The following is a 12687-nucleotide window of genomic DNA, read 5'->3' as shown; positions in this document are numbered from 1 at the left end:
TATTGAAAAGAGATATTTTTAAGAGCGACACGGAGAAATTAGAGCCCCACTATATTTGCAGGTCCTACAGAAACATTAAATTAAGTGATATATTTGGGCGAACGGATAGGTATGGGAATTTTTTTCTCTTGTACAATAGAAGGACTTCAATGAATACTAATCGTAATATCGCTTGAGCACCAGCTATTTAAATGTAAACGTCTGGTTCCTAACACCCCGCACCACACGGCTGTTAAGGCGGCCTGGGGGGTAGCATGTAGATGCAGATTAATAGTGTACCGTTGTTCGCTTATCTTACGCAAGTCACGTGACACAATGAACCCACGTTACCATGGAGACGCTACAGTGCGGAAAGGATTAAGGTAGTGACGTCACCCAACCTCTACTTTTATCCTTACTCTACGGTAGTAGCGGAGAAGAGGTCACACGATCGGCATGAGTTTGTCAACGTCAACAACTTAATTGAGAAAGGGCTAAGAGGGTCAATTTTTCGCAGAAAATAGCTCGAGAAGCAGCGAAGGATAGGCTAACGGGTCTCATAATTTCGTTAAATGTTTCACAACAGAGACAGTTAAATAATATATTGGGGAACGAGTTCATTGAACACAGCTCTAGAATAACTTCTTAGGTATATGACCAAATAGAAAAATATAATGCAATAGATAAGAGACTAAATGAAAGAAAGTTTCGATAGTTGATCAAAACAAGGGACTATAAAAAGAATAAAAATAAAAATTTTAACATAGCAATACAAGATAAAAAAATCAGTCAGTACCGTGCCTGGGAATTATAGACAATGAAACAGAAAGTTTTCCCCTACTCCAAGACACGAAAATCGTCCAAAAAACGCCCATCGACCTTGAAGAGTCGATGCAGAAATGATAGCATCCATACTTTCACTGACCTATAACGCATAACTGTCGGTGAGGTAAGATGAGGATTCCAGTTCGTGAACGGGATGAATCTACCGCCGATAATATGATTACCATAGAATTCAAAGTAGAAGAACCGAGCGTGATGGAGTGAAAAAATGCCATACTGAAACAAACACTTGTAATTTTCCACTTTTGCACACATTTTCCAATTTTGCAATTTTGATCCTAATCCTCTACCCATTTGATTGAATCTTACCAGACTAAATTATGTTAATTTTAATTATTATTTTCTTTACTCAAGATGGCGTTAATAATTCTGTTCAGTGACCCTAGCAGCACCAAAAGGATTATATCTAGATTTAATACATATCATAGTATACACTGAATACATATTATATCTGTATAAAATACATGCAAATATCCTCTACCACACAGATAATATCTAGATATTATGCGTATTATATCTGATTCCATAATATGGATTTTATATAGATTAAATACGTATAACTCGTCGTAAATCTGTATAGGTATTATACATATCTTATACATGTCTGGTGATCCCTGGTTACGCCGCAAGGATATTATTTGTATATTTTAAAGATTCTGGTATACATCAAGGACCATGGATCATCAGACATGTACAAAATACGTATAATATACTCATTTGCAAATCTGTATACCGATGTCTTTCGAAATCTCAAAAATATACACATATAATCCTTATGGTGCTACTAGGGGAGGCACCTTTGAAATCAAGTTAACTGCTCAATGTTTGTATTCTGACTGCAAAAATTCGTCGGTTTCGATACAGGAGGGCGCCAAAGATTTCCAGACTGGAGAACGTGCCGGGATACGACTCGGTGTCCCGGCGGCCCAGCAAGGCCCGATGATGATGATGTATGAAACTGCGGACAACGGGCGTTGAAGTTACTCTACATCCACCGCGATTGTTCAAGGACCGGGTGTTTCAAAATCAATAGCGGCGTTTTAATACTTTCTAATATTTATCACACCAAATCTACAGCTACAAATCATGCATCAAATGAAAGAGCAACCCAAGAGTTTAACTTAAAATCCTATTAATGTTCAATGTGGGCACCATTCGTCACACGAAACACGTGAAGCGTAAAGTGGCGATATGCGAGTTCTTCCTAAACGTGATTAGTGTCTCTCGAGTAATTGTTGCAACACCTACTTCAGTACTTTTCCTTAATAGGGTAGTTTCCTTCATCAAAGAAAACGAAAGGAAACGAAAAAGATTGCGATTCGTTACCCACCATTAGTGTATTCATAATATTTATAAAAATTATTTGGTTTTAGAAATCCCTGTTTAGACGAATGTTAATGGTCAATTTTAACCTCATTTGAAAAAGGCCAGATTGGCGCCCATGCGATGCCACTCCACGTGACGTCATAGAGACGCAGATGCTATACGAGTAAACAGGAGTTTTACATCGTCTGAGATTACCAATGCGCGCATGTGGCACAGAGCTCGGGGAAACATTTCTTAATAATCACCTATTAAAATTGCCTAGGGTCGGAAGTTTCCTTCGTTTGATAGGGTTCTAATAAGCCAAGCGCTACCTGTTAGCAGGGTACTCTGCTACCTGCTAGCAGCCCGCATTGCAGCGGCGCTCATGGCCTCGCACCAAGGTGGCCACACACGGTGGCAGGCGGAACCAGAATGACGTCACACGGGCTTTTCTCAGCACCCATACCTTGCTGTCGCGTTTTCGCGCGCTTGAAAATTTTCATTTTCCATTTAATCGGGAAAATTAGATGTCGTCATTAAAAAATCTAAAAGCGTGAAATACGTACTCCAGGAGTAATAATCTTTAGATTTAGGCAATTTAAAAAAAATAGGAAACCATCCTATTCGGAAAGGTCACCTGGTCGTGGAGATGCGGATGTTATTATCACCTGAAGGATCACTACCGAGCGTAATGCAGAACGCGCGTTGTAGAGTAAATACTGATTTCGTATTTGCAAATTTAATAACGCAAAACGTTTTCTGTTCACTATTCGCCATCTCTGCTACCAGCGCTCTCAAACGGATTGCGGCGAAACAATTGAGAGCACACGCGCATTGTTGCCAACAATCAAAACTGTTTCGTGTTGCTCTTTCAACGGATGTATCATTTATAGCGGAAAGTTAAGCGTATATTATAAAGAGTTGAAAACCCGCTATTCATTTTGAAACACCAGATATATTGAGTGCCCTTCTATGGGCTGTTTGGGCTACCTTCTGGTCGTTTGGGCTCTGCGTGCCGGATGGAAGGTCGAATAGACAACCTCGAACAGAAAAAATTCAGTCCATTTTAACAGAGACGCAAAGGAATTCCTGCCTGCGCTCGCTGGTAGGTATATACCTGCTCGACTGATCCCACTCTTCCACGCTATCATTCTGCTTAACCTTCACGAGACTGGAAATGCCTGACGTCACGAGAGTCATTCCGCTCTTGCGCATCGTATAACTTTCCATCCATATCGAGAAACCAAAAGATGCATTAAATAGGAAAAAAGGTATACATACCTGCCATTTCGAATACTAGCCAAACACATTAGTACCTAAAAATAAAATGAAAAATATTTAATAATAAAAGATTTTCCAAAAACATTATAAAATGCACTACAAATTATAAAAAATAAGCTTTTCATCATTTGGAGATTAAAGCATGAGTGCTGATTACGATATGACGAGAAATATTACTATTACCGATATTACTCGTAGAAACGAGTGCAGAAGCGCCTCCTTTGTGATTAAGGCTAGGTACGCTATATTAATATCTAAACCCAATTAGCACCTACGCTTTATTTTCCACGTCATATAAAGTGTATTATTTTACTTTTTTGTGCATTTTAAACTATTTTCTCCATCGATAAAACACACACAGACGTAGCAAGTTAAGAAAAGGCCCGTAAAAAAGGGATTATGATGGACGACACCATAGATGGCTGACATCACGAACAAAACTAAAATATCAATGCGAAAAAAAGGCCGATGGAAGTAAATCCGCTTACACTTTATATCGTCACGAATAAATACCCTTTTCAGTCACTAGGAGAGTTCATACTGAGCAGGTGGAGCTAAGAGCATGAAAAATGCGGCACTGAATAGGCCACCGTCATCGAAAGTTACAACATATCAGCTTTCTATACATATATACTTACTTCAATAACGACGGCTTTACAGCAGTAACAAAAGGCAACGTTGCCTTAAATTCCGATCAGGTCGAGAAAAGACTCAAGACAAGAATCGAAGTCACAATCACTAAATATCTAGCCTTCTCGAGGAGAAAACTATGATCACATCGAGCCATGACGCTTTTGTACACGACAGAGAGTTAATCATAGATCCTAGGGTCAAAAAAAAGTCGTGCAACAACCTTAGCGGATTTCAATGAGTTTCGCGAAGTTGAAAGTAAAATAAGAATGGAATTGAATAGGCCATGGGCGGGCGAGTCAAATGCCAAAGTAATTCAATCACGCATACCCAACCCTATTCAACCAAGCAAGATTTGCAGAATTTGCAGCTGCAATACACATCTAAAATAGCAGTACAGTTTATTGCGTAACACGCCCTTCTCCTGAAAATTCCCATCCTGTGATGTCCAGCCAGGCCAGAGAATCTGGAGTCATAGCAAGGAAATGAAATATGAATTTTCGCGAAAAAGGGCGTATTACGCAAAAAATTGTACTTCTATTCTAAAAGTCGAAGTATTGATCTAAGTGGATCCACTGCGAAGAATTAACTATTAATGTGATATAGGATACTTATTTTTATTAATAATAATGAGTTGTGGCTCTATTTTCCACAAAATTTCCAACTAAAAGGTAGCCTTTTCCCTAAATCGACCACCGTCTTATCCACCCCCTCAAATTTTAAGTAAATCCGCAGTGTATAAGGTGGCTGCGCATTAGCCGAGGGCAAAGACCAAAATTGAAACCATTAACATAAATGGAAAAGTTAGCAAATGAAACAGGGACTAGTAAATCGACAAAATTAAGAATGCTCATACTTCTTCTTCGAGAGCATCACATTGAATGCCAATAAAGTTTCCAATAGAAATAAGCGCCATGCGAACATACGCTGTCGTCGGAATAACCCAATCAGGAATACGTGAAACAGGAAGTTTCCATTTAAAGTTTGGTCGGACAGAGCAAGAGCCGCACCATCGCCATTGTTTATTTTTACTTAGTCAGCCTATATTTGTGTAGTCACCTCGCATTAAAATTAGTTTACTGAAGTGGCCACTCGCGTCACCTATGAACAAAGCGAAATTTCACGGAGAGATAAGCTTTAAGTAGGAATGCAAGGCGAAATTTATATTTGAGATAAAGCGCTCTACCGCTACTGAACTTTGAACGCTATTTTTCGCGACTGCCAACATAACATTATTAATATTAAAAATGAATGTTTCACTCTGCTCTCGTCACTGCTGACATTTTTGAAAACTTATTACAACGCTGCTAAAGTGGCAACAACAATCAATCTTCAACAAAGTAGCAACAAAACTTCAACGGCCGGACTGGGACCTCTTTTATGAATTCTACTTATCTTCAATCGTGAATATTAGAGTACAATACCTTCCAGTCGGCCACTAACTGTGTTGCCACCCTCCGCACATTTTCGGGGGTTTAGAAGAGACGAAAATTCCGTCACTGACGAGCATAAAGCTAAGTTAAATACAAAAATAAGTCAAAAATGAGAAAAATAACCAAAATTTATGCTCGCAATGGTCTGATCTAACAATTTCATAACGTTTCATAGGTAATCCTCGCAATATCAGATGCTATATTGCAATCATTGAGAGAATGAGGTGCGTTCAGAATATAACGGGAAGTATTTGAATCGGTCCCCTCTCACAGACAATGGCCGCGGCAAAGGCGCGCTCTATTATGCCGTTCCGGTGAGGCCATGATTCATCCGAACCAGTGGCGCAGCGAGGGGGGAGGTTTTGGGGGATAAACCCCCCAATAGCTGAGAGAAATTTTTAAGTTTAATCCATTTTACTTAATTGGATTGATATTACTAATAGAATAGTGTAAGGATTAATAAAATATCCCTCAGAAAGCCGTAAAACTCACCATTTTGAACCATTTATCTTAAAATTCCGCAATTTATTTATCTTATCTTGGTGGGTATTCCATACCCCCACACACCCCGATCTTAGTTGCACCCTAACCCCCCCCCCCCCAAGCCACATATTCATCGCTGCAGTTGTTAGGATATTGTGTATGTGAGGAAATGAAACTTAAAACTAATACTTTGTTATTAAAAAAAGATAGTTGATTACAAAAAGTTTTCAGATTTATGAAATGATTTTTTATTCAATTTTTGGATTTTTCCAGACCTACATGGCTATAGCCTTTTCCCAAGTTCTTCCGCCAATCGCAGAAATTACTAATGTCCCCCACGGTCTTGGTAAACGTTCGCTGAATCGCCGGCGGCGCGGCTGAGTGAAAGCGCGACCTTGGTCGGGGAAGAAAAAAAATTGCGTAACGCGCTGCGCGCAGCGATGTGCCGCGGCGGTCATGTGGACGCGCGAAAGAGGTCCCGTTTCCTTTCGCGGCACGGCCCGGGAGATAGGATTGGGAAAAAAAGAAGAGAAGTCGGCGCAATGTCGTTGCTCAGCAGAGAGCACTCCTCTTGAAAGAGCAAGGTGAGAGAGCTCGATCGGGAACGGGTCAGCCAACTGCAATAATGGATCGACACCTGACGTGTCTACCTTACAGAATACGGAGACACCCTTAAAGAGTAAACTCGATGGGATTATGTGCTGCTGACCGAGAGCAATTGCATCGCACAGAGCGGTCAAATGCTCCCGCTCGCCGGCAACTCTAAGCCGAGTCTCGCGTTTCAAATAGGCAGGAACCGAGTCTAAAACATCTCCCACAGGGTGCGCGCAAGCGTGAAGCCTGATTAACACGATCGTTTTTTCCATCCTTTCGAGAGACAGCTACAGCGATCGCTCCAATGATAGCGGAAAAATAACCGTTTCACACGACCATTTTCCGCGATGGCTCTTTTCCACGACTCGGCACGTTCCTTCTTCCGTCGCTGAAACTATCGCTGGCACCAAAATTTGTGGTCATCGTTGGTTTTTACCGAAACGACCGGAGAAATTATCTCCACAGCATACCGTATTCGATTATTTCCGAAACCTTCCAAAAATGTTAACGTAAGGTTCTGGCCGTACAATAACTTCTTCAGTCCCAGTGGCTCATATCATATATGATACATATTGTTTTTTATCATTTCCACTCAAAAACTGCTCCAAATTTCATTGAACGATCCAGCAGCACGTCCTGATCGCGCCGAAGGCGCGATTTCGTGCTGTACCGGTGAGCCTTGACTCACCCCAACCAGCCAGTTGACAATACTTTATTTAAAAATAGCGCACGTGTTCTGTGGTGTGTGTTTTGTGTTGTTTGTGTGAAATGGAAACTTAAGTCTACTTCGGGTTTTCCCTTTTATTCATGGAGGATAGGCAATACTGTGATTTCATAGGTGAGCCAATACGATATTACGGCTCGTTTTTGTTCTACTGTGTTCACCGAATAAACAGAGATTGTGAAATAAATTAGGACTTTCACCCCAAAATTTAGCGTTCAAATCATGAAACATAATTTAATTATTGCAAATTAAACAAAGTATCGATGTGATCTTGAAGAAAAACGATGTCTTTATTCATTAAATATCCTGAATGTTATATCCGAATTACCCACTTAAGAGAATTGATGTTTGTGAATTTACGTTCTCTCAAAGTGCATATTATTTATTATTGCATGGGTTACTATGCATCCAAAGTTTTTATATTAGATTTTAACATTCCGAGGTGGTGCCAGTGGAAAGATGGACGCCGTGCGCTCACATCATTCACGGAAATCATTCGAGCAAATTAAAACATGCTTGAAATATCATTCGAATTCAGGAAATTACCGTTTCATACGTGAATGATGGCCATTCGCAAGATCATTCGGATGAAAATTCACTGCGTAAAATGGCCTTAAGAGTGTCTCCGAGTGCTGAACGCCGCTTGTATCATATTCTATACATTCTGCCCTTGAACATACTAAGCTGTTTTCCATCTCTCTTCTGAATATTCGGCGTGGAATTTTCAGTCACCCACACGGGGTAAATTAATAATTTCTACTGAAGTGTTTTCCCAATATCGTGATACTTTCTATCTCTTTTTTGTTCAAAATATTGATATTTTTATTTTCTACTTTTTCAAGTTTTTCTGTTCTATTTTTTATATGTTGTGAACACTAAAAATTGACCGTCCGACATTTCGGACGCCATGCGCGAGGGTCAGTTCTCGTACTTAATCTACATCTACAGAATACCCTGCGAGCCACCTCTAGGGTGTTTGGCAGGGGGTGATCAATCACCAGCATGCAGCATGCATTGGACTCCCACATGCACACCACACCGTCCAAAAAACGTCACGTATACTAACAAATTATACTACTATATGCTGTTAGAAGTAATAATAAAATTAAGAAACATGCAATAAGTTTTACATAGGTTAGTTGGCTACACTACAAGTCATGCAATCTATCTACGAGTACCATCGCTGCCGTTATAATCTCTTACTGATCGTGGAAAAAATGACATTCTGTACCTGTCTGTTCTACAATCTATCTCTCTTATTTTATTTATACGATCTGATCTTCCGTAGTATGTAGGCGTCCGTAAGATATGGTTAACTTGGTCAGAAAAGACACTGCTTTTGAATTTATCCAAAAGGTTTAGTCTATTTTTCAATCTACGGTCCGACAGAGATTCCCATCCGAGTTTATCTAAGAGGTCAGTTACACTAACAATCTAATGATGGCTGCTCTTGTATTTTCTCCCTGGAGGCTCTTATATTATATTTTCTCCCTCCTCCTTCAGGAAAAGAGGAGTACACGAGTCTATTTCGAAAGTGACTGAAAAAAATGACTCGAAATGTTTTCATATACGAGGCGTGTACGGAAAATAACTGGATTTGGTCAAATCTGCGGGTTCGGAGAGTACTATAGTCAAGTTTATTTATGATGTAGGAATATATGCCCCTGAATCACGATACAATTTTCAACTTTATTCATTTTTTACTTTGTCTGTGACAGCCGCTAAGGTTAGGCGTGTTTTATGAGCTCAGCTATTTTCAGCTCATTCTTCATTATTTATTCGTGACTTTTTGTTTAACAACACATTTAGAGATTGGAGAACCCTCTACCGTACCTATTACTAGACGTTTACTAGACGATTACTATTACATTTTCAGAGTATGAGGGATGATTTCTGATCTCATACTCCGTGACATCTGCGTCTTTAACAAGAGCTGATGATAAATCCAATTTGTACTCAAGTAGATCTAAATGGTGTGAATACTAATATAACAGTTTCATGTTCTGATCTAGAAAGTTCACACGTATCTCCTTCTTCCACAGAGAGCACCCCTATCGACTACAGAGCTGGGCGGAGTTCGTTGAAACTAAGGGAGAGATTCTGAGGTGAGTACAGCACAATGCCTTAAGCCCGTATTATACATAGAGGTATTTTTTCAAGTTTTCTTCCTAAGTTGCTTTTTCTGATTGTGTTTCATCGATGGAATATTGTCATTGATTTTTCACCGACTTTCCATTGCCGAATCGGTTGGAATTTTTTCAAACTTGCTTGCTTGCGATGACAATACAATATTCAATGATCAGACATTTGAAATTTTGCTCCATTGTGCTCTAATTAATAAATTAAATTTTCATGTGGAAAAATAGGTTCAAATATGCCCAATAGATGGCGTTAGTTATATTATTAGCAGAGTTTTCTTTAAAATCTCTAGTTTTATACATTAGTTGATTAACTACTGAAAAGTATACAATAAAAATAAAATATGATAAACCCGCTCTTTCCGAAAAAGAGAATAAAATGCACAATAAAATAAGCCTTTCGTCACGTTGAGAATAGGGCATGGGAGTTGATTAGGTTAAGATTTAACACTGCGTGATAATCCTCATTCGCCTATCATACTCTTCTACTATTTCTAGTAAACCTATGTATTGGTACATATTAACACCTGGAAGTGCCAAAATTAACTGACCCACAAATTATGCAGGAATATTAAACTTTAGAAATGACCATTTCAAGGAAACGGAAAAAGAACTCGTGGCAAAGAGCACAAGTACTCAGTAATCCCATTAAAAAATTGAAAAGTCACAAAATATCGGCTCACTATTCGCACGTATTGGAAGTTCCGGAGCAATGATTTTTAAAACGGTCAATATGACTGGTACTGGGTTTTTAGTGCTACAGTTGGAAAAATCGTCGAAAATTTGGAAAAATCCCATTCAGAATGTGATGTTTAGTGGTGTTTAAATGTGGGCTGGAAAATGATAAGCCGTCGAGGCGACCACGAACGTCGGTGACCAGGCAATTCTATTCTGTACTATTCGCAAGGGGATAATCGAGCAATGAATCCAATTGTACTCCTTGTAAATTGAGGGCAAACAACTCAAAATTGTTTTCAAGCTTCGAATCGAATCGAATCTAGGTCGAATATTAATTCTGTCGAGCACGGCGTCGAAACGCTAACAATAAGGCTAGCGAGTTACAACAATCGGGTAAGTCAAGGTTCGGACTTGGCCACGCCGACATTGTCGTAGATTCGACACAATCGACTCTTTTGCTAATAATTGCCCCATGAATGATAGATAAGTAGAATAGTATTTATTTTAAGACCCTAGCCCTACGGACTATAGGTTCAACATATCTAAAAGTTATGACATAGAGGCTCACTCCAAGTTTTAAAAAAACACACAGTTACATTTCCAAATAGTACAGAAACAAAGAGTGGCATATGTGAGATAATGAATGAGTGATGGTTGGCCGAGGTACCACAAAGAATAGCAATCATCGTCTCCTAACTCCATCGCACCAACCTCCAACGTAATAAGTATTAATTTCTGGGTGAAAACTTTAACGTTTCCACAATTTAGAGATATTTTATCGTACATGGTAAAATTCCAGAGTTAAAACATTACTTAAAAACATCGCATGACAAATACTGAAAAAATAAAAGAAGTTTAAACATTTTGGAGATATTAAGTGGAACACTAACAATAATACAAATTTATTATAGAGAAAACCATGGTGGTAGATTATTTAATTATAATTTTTAGCCTATTCTATTAGTACACCCATCATATCTTCTTTGATTTATTCCTGAAGTTTCAGTGGGCATGCAAATAGAAGATAGCATAAGAGGATGATTGAAATTTAACCTTTTGTTATTGCACTCTTTCCAGTATCTTGTCAGGGAATGCATTTTACTGGCGCTTGAATTTGAATCTGTTCATAGATTTCAGCTTTTTAGAAAATTTCCTTATGAATTCACCTGTCTACGCATACAGTATACCAATTATGACTTTATTGTAATTGGAGGAAAGTGAATATTATACGCTATATAACAATAAGATTGTTAAAAGGTATAAGAATACCACTCACGCAAATCACTGGTTAGTTCAGCTACACTATGCCACCGTCTAATGGCGCCAGATGACAAGTGCGGAGTTTTGCATGGAAAGGAATCAAACCACTGTTTTGTTTATGGCTGCTAGTTGTCCCGAGCGTGGTTTGATGCGATTTCGATCGTTCGAGGTCTGAGGTGTCCCTTGATGGTAATATTTCGGATGTAAAAGATTATTTACACCATATCTTATCACTAAAAAAATAAAAGTGCAATTATGCTATGAATTTTCCGTTTGATGCGAGTATTAATTTCCAACGGTATAGTATTCCATACGTGGGTTGCCTGTGCCAGGAATGAAATACTGTAAAAAGTAGTTCGGTGTTGTGATAAAGGTTCATGATGGCAAGTGCTCATTAAGCTGACGCTTGATGATATCCATGCCCAGAAATAAACAGCTTCAGGAAAAATTACATCAAATTCTGCAATGATCTACATCTACATAATACCCTGCGAGCCACCTCTAGGGTGTTTGGCAGGGGGTGATCAATCACCAGCATGCAGCATGCATTTGGACTCCCACATGCACACCACACCGTCCAAAAAACGTCCCGTATAATAACAAACTATACTACTATACGCTGTTAGAAATAGAATATAAAATAGAAATTCAGAAACATGCATTAAGTTTTATATACGTTAGTAGGCTACACTACAAGTCATGCAATCTATTTACGAGTTCTATTGCTGCCGTTATAATCTCTTGTTGATCGTGGAAAAAATGACATTCGGAATCTGTCTGTTCTGCAATCTATCTCTCTTATTTTATTTATATGATCTGATCTTCCGTAGTACGTTGGCGTCCGCAAGATATGGTTAACTTCGTCAGAAAAGACACTGCTCTTGAATTTATCTAAAAGGTTTAGTCTATTTTTCAATCCACGGTCCGACAGAGATTCCCGATGCCCAGATATCAATGATATCAATGCCCAGAAATAAACAGCTTTAGGAAAAATTATATCAAATTCTGCACCTCATACCAAATATCCGTGGTGCTAATCACTAAAAAAATCCTCATACGATCAGGGTGGTTGATTATCATTCGTTAGAATTTTATTCCATTTGCGGATTGTCTGTTCCAGGAATGAAATATTGTAAAAAGTAGTTCGGTGCTGTGATAAAGGTTCATGATGTCGGCGGCGAGAGAATTTGGATTGAGTTGATCGAAGCAAAGCGAAGGAAAGAATAAGGAAGTGGAATCGACCGCAGTGGACAACGTGGAGGAGTTGTAACGTTCCGGCTGAGCGAGTACCCCAAGGTTAAGGCGTGGGCCCCATGACGCTGCTTAGTGGGAGATGGGT

The 12687-nt window shown here is 39.1% G+C and overlaps 1 protein-coding gene across 1 annotated transcript in view; it reads left to right on the top strand.

Moving 5' to 3' along the window:
* LOC124168018 (alpha-tocopherol transfer protein) overlaps nucleotides 1–12687 on the top strand; it is a 90739-nt gene that overhangs the window by 18305 nt on the left and 59747 nt on the right. The window contains exon 2 of the mRNA XM_046546099.1: nucleotides 9315–9377. The gene's annotated coding sequence lies outside the window, so the exon portion shown is untranslated. The remainder of the gene's footprint in view (nucleotides 1–9314; nucleotides 9378–12687) is intronic.

This window comes from Ischnura elegans, chromosome 11 (assembly GCF_921293095.1).
Source record: "Ischnura elegans chromosome 11, ioIscEleg1.1, whole genome shotgun sequence".
Taxonomy (NCBI): Eukaryota; Metazoa; Arthropoda; class Insecta; order Odonata; family Coenagrionidae; genus Ischnura; species Ischnura elegans.
Note: the sequence above shows the minus strand (reverse complement) of the source record. Positions and strands in the feature narration are given on the sequence as shown.